Here is a 9,858-nt window from a genome sequence, read left to right on the forward strand (position 1 = left end):
CACTTAAAATAAATGGCTTATATGCAGTTCTTTTTTGTGACATGAAAACTGTAACATTTTGGCTGATCAATATTCTTTTGCTTATTTATTTTTAGGTCTTTACAATTACCTAAGGAATTGCCTGAGGCATTGAACATATTGCCGGATATTTAACTGAAAACAAACAAAAATGTTTTCAAACAAGGATGTAGATTAAAAAGCTATAAGATGACCTCAATATCACCCCCACTCCATCGCCTCTACCACCACCACCAGCCCTGCCACACACACTCTCAGAATGTTTGGTATCATATACAACTCGCCTAAAGCAAGAGATAATGTCAAAAATTTAAAAAGAGAATGCTACTCCTACATTTCCAGGTAACATAAAGAGTTGTAACCCTTGAACTTCCTGTATATATTAACATTTATTTTCAACACACTAATTGCTCTTGTGACCTTGGACCTCAATGAATTTTATGTATTTAATAAATGAATGCAAGTGTTCATCTTGATTTTAGATTTAAATTTACCTTTGAACCATATCAATTTCTCATAAAACAATTAAGAAACAGCATAAACAAAAAGGGAAATGAAAATATTTCATTTAATTATTTAAGTGTTTGATGATGCTTGGTATCAAGTAGACATAATCAGAAGAGTATTAAATAAAGCAATGGGTTAGGAAGGGGCTGTTAGAGAACATAGACGGTATTACTCTTTAATAATTAGGTACAAAAATAAGGTCTTAATAAATTGGAAATTTATGTTTTCCATTGAATGTTCTTAAAGTGCCAATAGAATTATAGTGAAATTATTTTCTTTGCTGATTCCTATGATAGTATCATACATACCTTATTTTAGATATTCACATTTTCATTCTATTAGAATGAAATACCTGTATGTATTCCATGTGCTGACATATAACAAAATCTGGGATTTAAGAAAATGTACTTCAAAAATGTAAAAATTGTAGATAATTGAAATTTGAGGTATTTATAACACAAATAAGGACCATTTAACAGGTAATATTAAAAACAAGTATATACTTCTGTAAAGATTGTGTGTGTTATATATTGTCTATCAAATACTGGACATTTGTGAATTAACTTCTTCCTAATCCTAAGTATTATCTTTCCAAAAACTTGCTGTGAAGGTCATTTATATTTCCTTTCTAAATGGATTTTGAATAAAACATAAGAGCTGTATTTAACATTCTGCATCTTAATTCCAAGACTCTGATTGTATGCCTTCTTTTACATTATAAACATCAAATAGAGATGATTTTCTTTTTGAATTCCATATTACCTAGCAATATTTAACACATGAAATGCTAGAAGTGGCACTCATTGATCTTTGCTCTGCATTGAAAGTTGATCAGTACATGGCCTCATGAAAAGAAACGTGTTCTTTCTAGGGTTTAATAAATGTTTCACAATGATTTTTTTAAAAGCAGGCCTTAATATCCAATCACTTGCATTCAATGGCTAGATTTGAGTGGATAACACCACCTACCAAATTACAACTCCCAATTTTTATTTCAGAAGGAAGCAATCCTTGATAGATGAGAAAATAACTTACCTTAAGCTTTATTCATTTTTCTTTTTGGCTACCATAAAATATCTTTTTTTCTAAGTAGCTTTAGGGTTTTTAAAAAAATCTAATCCAGATTAAATGTTTAAAAAAACCTGGCAAGTTAATTGTAAGTTTTCCCATAAAAGAGAGAAGCACAAAATGCCATGGAGTATATCCAAGAAACATAACATAAACATAAGACTTACAATGCACAATTTAAAATTTCATATATTGTCAAATGATAAATGTCTGTTCCAGCCATGAATACTTTAACTTCAAAAATCTTTCATAGCCTTAAAAAAGAACTCTCACAGAAACAGAAGCTGGAATGCTATTTGTGAACTAGGCCTTGCACCTTGTCAATATTTTTAGTTCTTAAATTTCTGGAATTTCTAGAGCCGTAAAACAGCTATTTCATTTTGAAATTTTGATTTTAACATTTCACTAACACACTGGGAACGGATCATCTTAACTAAAGGTGTCAAGACTAACGTTTGAGCTTAGTCGTTGAATTTTCTCTTACGGGAAACAGTTTAATCCCCAAGTACTATGAGATAGGCATTTTAAGGCAACTTTTAAAAAAGGAAAATAAAAGAAATCTGCTTTTTGCCGTCTAGGAAAGATACATTTTTCCTTGTGGAAATCTGCAGTCTGAAAAGACAGATACAAAAAGCATGAACTGTTGAAAATAACCTAAATGTTCTTTGAATGTTTAAAGGCCAGCTCATCCTGCAGTGGTGATAGAATAGTCGGCTTACAACACGCAAAGCCGAGCCGCGGGTGGGCAGGCGCCGTCCGTGGCTCGCGGAGTGGATGAACTCGAGGGCGCGGCCGCTGCGCTTGGGGAGCTTCCAGGGCGCCAAGTTCGGGTAGCGCTTCTGATGGATTCCCGGGTCTGGGAGGATCCGATTATCCCGGGGCCCGGTGACACGCACAAAGCTGAGGTTAGAGTTGGCCAGGAAGGGAGGACCTAGTGAGCCGGTGGAACACAAGCGGGAAGGCCTTTCCTTCTAGGAGCAAAACCAGCCACGCGCCCGGGACGCCCGGGGACCCCTTTGGGGCTCGGTTTCCTTCGCTGTGATCCTGAGTCTACCCTGACATGTTCCCCTCCACCGGCCCGAAGAAATCGTCGCTTCCAGCCTCCAGCTACCGTCACCTTTGCGGGGCTGAGAGCGGAGGACCGGGACAGAGAAGGAGCCGGTGGTCCTGGTCAGCTGCGCAAAACCCGACGGCGCGGGGACTCCGGGCCTGGGGCCTCCATGGCCGCGGCCTCCTTGTCTCCCGGGCCGGCTGCTCCCTACGCTGCGAGACTGAGGGCACTGGGGACCCAGGGACTTCTCTGGCACTAGCGAGGTCCTAACCTTGAGTGAAGAACGCTGTCGAGTGCAAGTGAAGAATAACGGGGGTGGACGCAAGGAGAATGGTCTCGGGGCGCGCTTGCGCCTCTACCCAAGGACCGAGGTGGGGATTCGACAGACGCCAGCGGTAGGGACCCGGGACGAGAAGCCCCGACTTTCTGAGTCGTGAGCCGCCTCCAATCGCCCCAGGACGTAACCCCGAGGAGCTTTCAGACACGGGCCGCGCCTAAAGTCGCTGGGAACCGCGAACACCGGAGTCCCAGCCACTTCCCGGACTGGCGCCCCGAGGCCAGGGGACCCGCCTGGGGCTCCCGGCCGAGCCCCGACCTCGGACGTTTTTCCGGGAGCTGCGAGAGGCCTCGCGGCCTGGGCCAGGCGCAGCGGCAGGCATCGATCGCTGGCTCCCAGCGAGTGGCCCCGCGCAGGTGGAGGTGGCCCCGTCACCTCCAGGAGCGCCCCCAAGCCCGGGTGCCCCCAGCGTGCGCCCTCTCCTCCTCCCCGAAAGTTAAGTTCGTGTTTTTCGGTTCTCGGTTACGCATCCCCTTGGCACGCGTGCCCAGCCACACCCTGGGCGAAACTAGAGGGCCTGCGTCCTCTGGGGGCTGCCGCGAGACCCCGAGTGAGGTGTCCCCTCCGGCCCGAGCCCGAGTCGGAGGCCCCCTTTGCAGCCTAGAGGAGTGCGGGGCGGGTGCGGCGCAGGAACCGCCAGGCCGGGGAGGGGGCCACGCCCGGGCCGGGGCCAAGAGCGCGCGTCCCCCGCCCGGGCCCTGCGGCCCTCCCCAGGTGTCTGAGCAGAGCTGCCGAAGCTGTAGAAATGTGCTGGCGCCTGTCCACCGCTGCACACAAAACCCAGCCAAAAGCGGCGAGAGGAAAAGCGAATATGGCGCTGCTGAAAATGGAGCCTCGGCATCTAGAAAGTCTTGCTTTCCTTTCCTCTTCTGGCTCTTAATTCGTCGATCTTTTCCCCCTTGCCCTCTCACGAGGGCCTCCTGCGCTTTCCTTCGGGTGTTCTCTACCCCTCGGCCCCTTTCCTGTTCTTATGAATAATCTCCTTTACTCGGTTTTCCTTCTTCCTTTCCACTCTCGGTTCCTCTTTCTCCATTTTGTGTTACAGGCGCCTTGCTTCTTGTTCCCTTTCTGGGCGCGCACTCCCCCGCCCGGCTCTCTTTATTTTGTGTGTGGGTGTCGGAGCAGGGGAGGGGGTGGCAAGGATCGTCAGGCTGAGTATCGAGTTTGTTTGGTTTTTTTTCTTTCCTTCTTATTTTTTTAAAGGTATTATCTTAGGAGCCAAGCATCTCCTTTGGTGGTGCGCTCCTTCGCCTCGCGCCTGGTGCCCCCCACCCGGCTGCACCCGCGGCTTGCGCGGCCGCGTCCCACCAGCCGAGCGTCGCCCGCCCAGGAGGAGCCTCGGGTTCTCCGCAGAAGCGAATACTTTCTGTTTTTGTTTTAAGCTAGAGCCTTGCTTTTGCAGTGATTCGTGGCTGTGGCGTGATTTTAAATAGGTGAGGAATCGGAGTCTCATTTCCCCAGGGGGCTTCCAACGAGGATTTTAAGAGAAGCGTGCAAAGAAGACAGCAATGTCCTTTTTTTTTTTTTTTCTTGTTTTCTTTTGAACAGAGGGAACCCCCCCGCCCCACGATCCACGCGCTGAGATAGTTACGTCTTTAAGGCTAAACTTTTTAAAATTAGTTTTTCTTTTACACTTATGGCTGACTTTTGATCCTTTTAAAAAAAGGATGAAGTCAAAACAGACTGATGCTTTTGAATACACAACGTCCCCACGTCCCCACGTCCCCAAATTGTGATGCTGGGATAGTTCCTCTAAGATGCGTTCTGATTTTGATATTCAAGGTCTCTAAGCTCTGTTAAGCGGAACCATGAAAAATATATTGCTACATTAAAAATAGACGGTGATACTGACTGCTACTGCTGAATCGTAGTAGAAATCTTTTTTTTTTTTTTTTGAGTCTGTGCAGGATTTGCCTTGGTTTTATTAGGGAACCTGCTAATAGAAGCAATTTCAAGTGATGGGCTTCCCTCATTAAAAAGCTGGCAGCAATGACATCTTTTCTGAGTGCCTCTCCTTAGTCGTGGTAAAAAAAAAAAATTAAAATAAAATAAAATTAGTTTACATGCAGTGTTTGAAAAGAAAATGATTTTGCTTCCCAAGTTTGTATGTATTTTCTTTTTTTTTTTTTTTTTACCAACTATATTTCACTTTATTTACAATTGTCAGTTTATTCTCACACCTGGTCAGTTTCATCTTCTCACCATGGTCTGTTAGAACCACATCCTCCGGCAAAAAAAAAAAAAAAAAACCCAAAACAACCCCCCCCAAAATAAACAAACAAACAGGTGTTCATCCCTATGAGATGCTAATGCCCCTGGAATTGTTTGAAAAGAGCAAAATTTTGTAAGGAGTTTCTTTTTTAAAAAATGCGTTATAGAAGTATTCTTAAAAAAAAAAATCTTAGAATGTTTCCTTTAAAAATTACCTTTGTTGGTTTTTCATTAATTGTCATTGATTAAAATTAGGTTATAAACCTATCTTAATTTCAGACTGTTTCTTTATGAAAGAAAGGAGAAAGTAAATAGGTGTTGGCAAGAACTAAACCAATGCAACTAGGCCCTATTGAGAGCCTAAATCTGTAAATTGGTATCCTTAAAAAACATTAATCAAATTGAGGTTGGTACAGGTAGTTCTCTGCCTCGAACAGCTGATTTTTAAAAGTCTTATAAAACAGGTTAAAATGTGTTTTTAGTCTAGGTTCCTACTTCTTTCTTATGCATTTCTCCTGGTAGATAAATAAATGAATCTAACTTGATGAGTAGGTAGATTTTTCTCCAGATGAACTTTCTAAAAATGGGCAAAGTTAGGGAAGTGATTAATACCCTTCAGTTTAATTGGAATGATTCAGTGCTTATACCCAGTTAATCCTATTAAGATGCTATTTCCTGCTCAGGGGGATAAATTAAGCACAACTCAGATTGTTTTAGATGGACAACTTGGTATATATTCTAAGCAGTGGGGGCTAGAAAAAAATATCACTTCTCCGAAAAATATACATTGTGTACCAGTAATGTTCAAAGTACTTTGAGGAAATGTATTGATGAGATGGGTATAAATCATAGTGAATGTTGTTAAGGAGTTTACAGATTATAAAAAGCAATTGATCTTTCTTTATTTTCTCTTATTTAGAAAACAAACATTCATAAGAAAAAAATAAAATTAGATCCCTTCTTTTTCCCACACACAAATTCAGTTTCAGATCAATTACAAAGTTAAATAAGAAAAACAGAATTAAAAAAATATTGAAAGGCCAGGCGCAGTAGCTCACGTCTGTAATCCCAGCACTTTGGGAGGCCAAGGCGGGCAGATCACGAGGTCAGGAGATTGAGACCATCTTGACCAACATGGTGAAACCCCGTCTCTACTAAAAATACAAAAATTAACTGGGTGTGGTGGTGCATGCCTGTAATCTCAGTTACTCGGGAGGCTGAGGCAGAAGAATCGCTTGAACCCGGGAGGCAGAGATTGCAGTGAGCTGAGATCACGCCACTGCACTCTAGCCTGGCGACAGAGTTATCTCTGTAACTCTCCATCTCAAAAAACAAAAATAAAAAAAATTGAAAGGAAATAAAGAATGTGTAGTATGAAAGGATTTCTTAAAACATTGAAATGCACAATCCATTAAGGAAATGGTAAATTGGATGATAGTCATGCTCCAAATAATGATATGTCAGTCAATAAATAGTAGTCCCATAAGATTACAATATTGTATATTTACTGTACCTTTTCTGCATTTAGCTGTGTCTAATTATACAAATACTATTGTGTTATAATTGCCTACAGTATTCAATAGTCACATATTGTACAGGTTTGCAGCCTAGGAGCAATAGGTTTGTACCATATACAAACCATCTAGGTTTGTATAATTACACTCTATGATGTTAGCATGACAAAATTGCCTATGGACCTATTTCTCAGAATATGTCCCTATAGTTGAGTGCCATGTGACTGTATATAAAATTTTTAAAAAATACTTTTTATATGACAAAAGATATCATAAAATGTTACAAGATAAACTGAGAAGATATTTTCAAGGCATGTACTTGGTGAAGGATTAATATTCAAAGTGTATAAATAACTTATATAGAAATAATTTACTAATTCATGTATAAAGAATTTCATAAATAAAAGATGTGGGCCAGGATATATACATTTGAAGTGAAAGTATAGTACTATTAATAGGATGAATACATATCAACTTCAAAAAATGTAATTTCCTTTGGGATAGAAAGAAAGAAGGAGGGAGAATAGGAAGAGGCCCCAGGGGGCAACAATCTTATTTTTTTTGTTTTTTTATACAGAGTCTTGCTTTTGTCCCCCAGGCTTGAGTGCAATGACTTGATCTCGGCTCACTGCAACCTCCGCCTCCCGGGTTCAAATGATTCTCCTGCCTCTGCCTCCCAAGTAGCTAATTAAGGTGCCTGCCACCATGCCCGGCTAATTTTTGTATTTTTTAGTAGAGACGGAGTTTCACCATGTTAGCCAGGCTGGTCTCGAACTCTTGACCTCAGTTGATCCTCCCACCTCGGCCTCCAAAAGTGCTGGGATTATAGGCATGAGCCACTGTGCCTGGCCCACCACAATTGTTTATAAAAAGATCAGAGGCAACTATGGGAAGATGTTAACACATTTTGTTCTTTGTAGATTTTTAAAAGCTTGTTATACTTTATTTAAAAATCTCTAACATCAATTCCTAGTCTAAAGAATGAACAAATGACACATTTCTTTTCCTTCGTCAGTAATAATCTTGTAAGATGGTGTTCACATGCTTTTCTTTGATGGCAAAGAAAACACCATTACCCAATGTTTTTCCTGGGCAGTGTTTGAATATTATGTGATACTTACAGCAGAGATTTTCCTAGTTTGGCGTCTCTCTGGTGTAAGCTTGTTTTCTGAGTAGATTTAAATGAGAAGAACAGAAACATATTTGAAACTATGACTAGGTATGAGAGCATTTATTCTCTTATAATGAAATCGTGATATATGTTTTTAAAAAGTGAGCAAACAAAAACCTCCACACCATTATAGAAACACTGTTGGCCGGGCGCGGTGGCTCAAGCCTGTAATCCCAGCACTTTGGGAGGCCGAGACGGGCGGATCATGAGTTCAGGAGATCGAGACCATCCTGGCTAACACGGTGAAACCCCGTCTCTACTAAAATACAAAAAAAAAATTAGCCGGGCGAGGTGGCGGGCGCCTGTACTCCCAGCTACTCGGGAGGCTGAGGCAGGAGAATGGCGTGAACCCGGGAGGCGGGGCTTGCAGTGAGCTGAGATCCGGCCACTGCACTCCAGCTTGGGCAACAGAGCTAGACTCCGTCTCAAAAAAAAAAAAAAAAAAAAAAGAAACACTGTTAAAAAAAAACTATTGAATAATTTGAGGCCTAGTGTGTAATAATTATTATTCAAGTGTATCTAATTTGTTGTGCTAAGTGTCAGGAATTGGTGTTGTGGAAGGATATATGAGATCTCATTTTCTCCTTTTATATGGCAGGAGTTTATACAGTATTTACATCTGTCATTGATACTTTTTATGAACAGAAGTTTTGTTTGCTTATTACTTCCACAGGGATTATTCATATGGAGCACTGGAAAGATGTAACATTTCATTTACTTTGATACCTTGTGTTTATTTTAGGTCCACAAGCATCATGAAGCCAAGTGGTTACTGTTTTGCTTATTTGGTGTGAACTGAGTGAGCCAAGTTTGCATACCAAGTGATTCTCATGGTGGACAATACCAATGTGATTATGCCAAATGCATCGCTTCTGATGCATCACTCTTTGGGCATGTATAGACCCTGCTAATTTCTGCCAAAGCACTCTTCTTAAAGTTCCAAAACATTACCCAAAAACCTCTATGGCCCCCTATTGCCAACAAAATTAAAACCTTTCTCTTCATTGGCATTAGAAGCCCCTGTAACCTCATTGCTTTTCCATTTCCAGCCTCTTTCCAATACTACCAAACAAACTCTGTATCCTGCAGCCACCAAACTGTACTAGTTGTAATATGTTCACTAAGAACAGCAGTCTCTCATTTGTCTCTCTTTTCTCTCTTCTTATATCAATTAGAATATAACAGACAACCCAGCTAACACAGAGGCTCATTTTTCTTATGTGACAAGAAGTCTGTAGATAAAGAGATGCTAGTGTTTTCTTGGGGGTTCAGTGATATCAGCTCTGTGATTCAATAGACCTTCATATCATAGTTGCAAAATGTCTGCCATAGTAAGTACAAATACCACACTGACTTCTGAGTGGGAAGGCAGCAGAAAAAAAATGTGTTATTGGTGAGTCTTACTCACCTCAAGGAAGTATAATATTTTCCAAAATGCCCCACCAAAGGATTTCCTCTTACATCATATTAGCCAGAACTGGGACATATTATCACCCTTTATCTGGGGTACAGGCCCACATTTCCACATCAAAGGGAATTTGCTCAATGCCTAAATAAAACTGGAATTCAGTTAAGCAAAGAAGAAATAGAGGAATGGTTTTTGGGGTAGGCAGTAAACACTGTCAGCTACATCTCCCTGAAAGCCATCACTCCCTTAAAATATCTTTGAGTAATGTCATCAGTGACTTCTGAACTTTTTCATCCAATGGACAGTGTTTATTTTCTAACTGACTTGAACTTTTTGTGGGGCTTAGCCACACTCTTTTTGAAATTTATGTGTTCATCAAGTACCCACTCATCACTTACTATGTATTAGTCACTCTGCTGGGCAAAGAGAATGAAAAAATGAATCATGCATGGTCCTGAACCTTCACAAGTTTATAGCCTAGTGGGGTGGACAGGTGAATATATAAGTGCAAAAAAATGTTATAGATACTGTGATAAAATTATGTGGGCCGGGCGCAGTGGCTCATGCCTGTAA

The sequence above is a fragment of the Macaca nemestrina genome, chromosome 9, assembly GCF_043159975.1.
Source record: "Macaca nemestrina isolate mMacNem1 chromosome 9, mMacNem.hap1, whole genome shotgun sequence".
Taxonomy (NCBI): domain Eukaryota; kingdom Metazoa; phylum Chordata; class Mammalia; order Primates; family Cercopithecidae; genus Macaca; species Macaca nemestrina.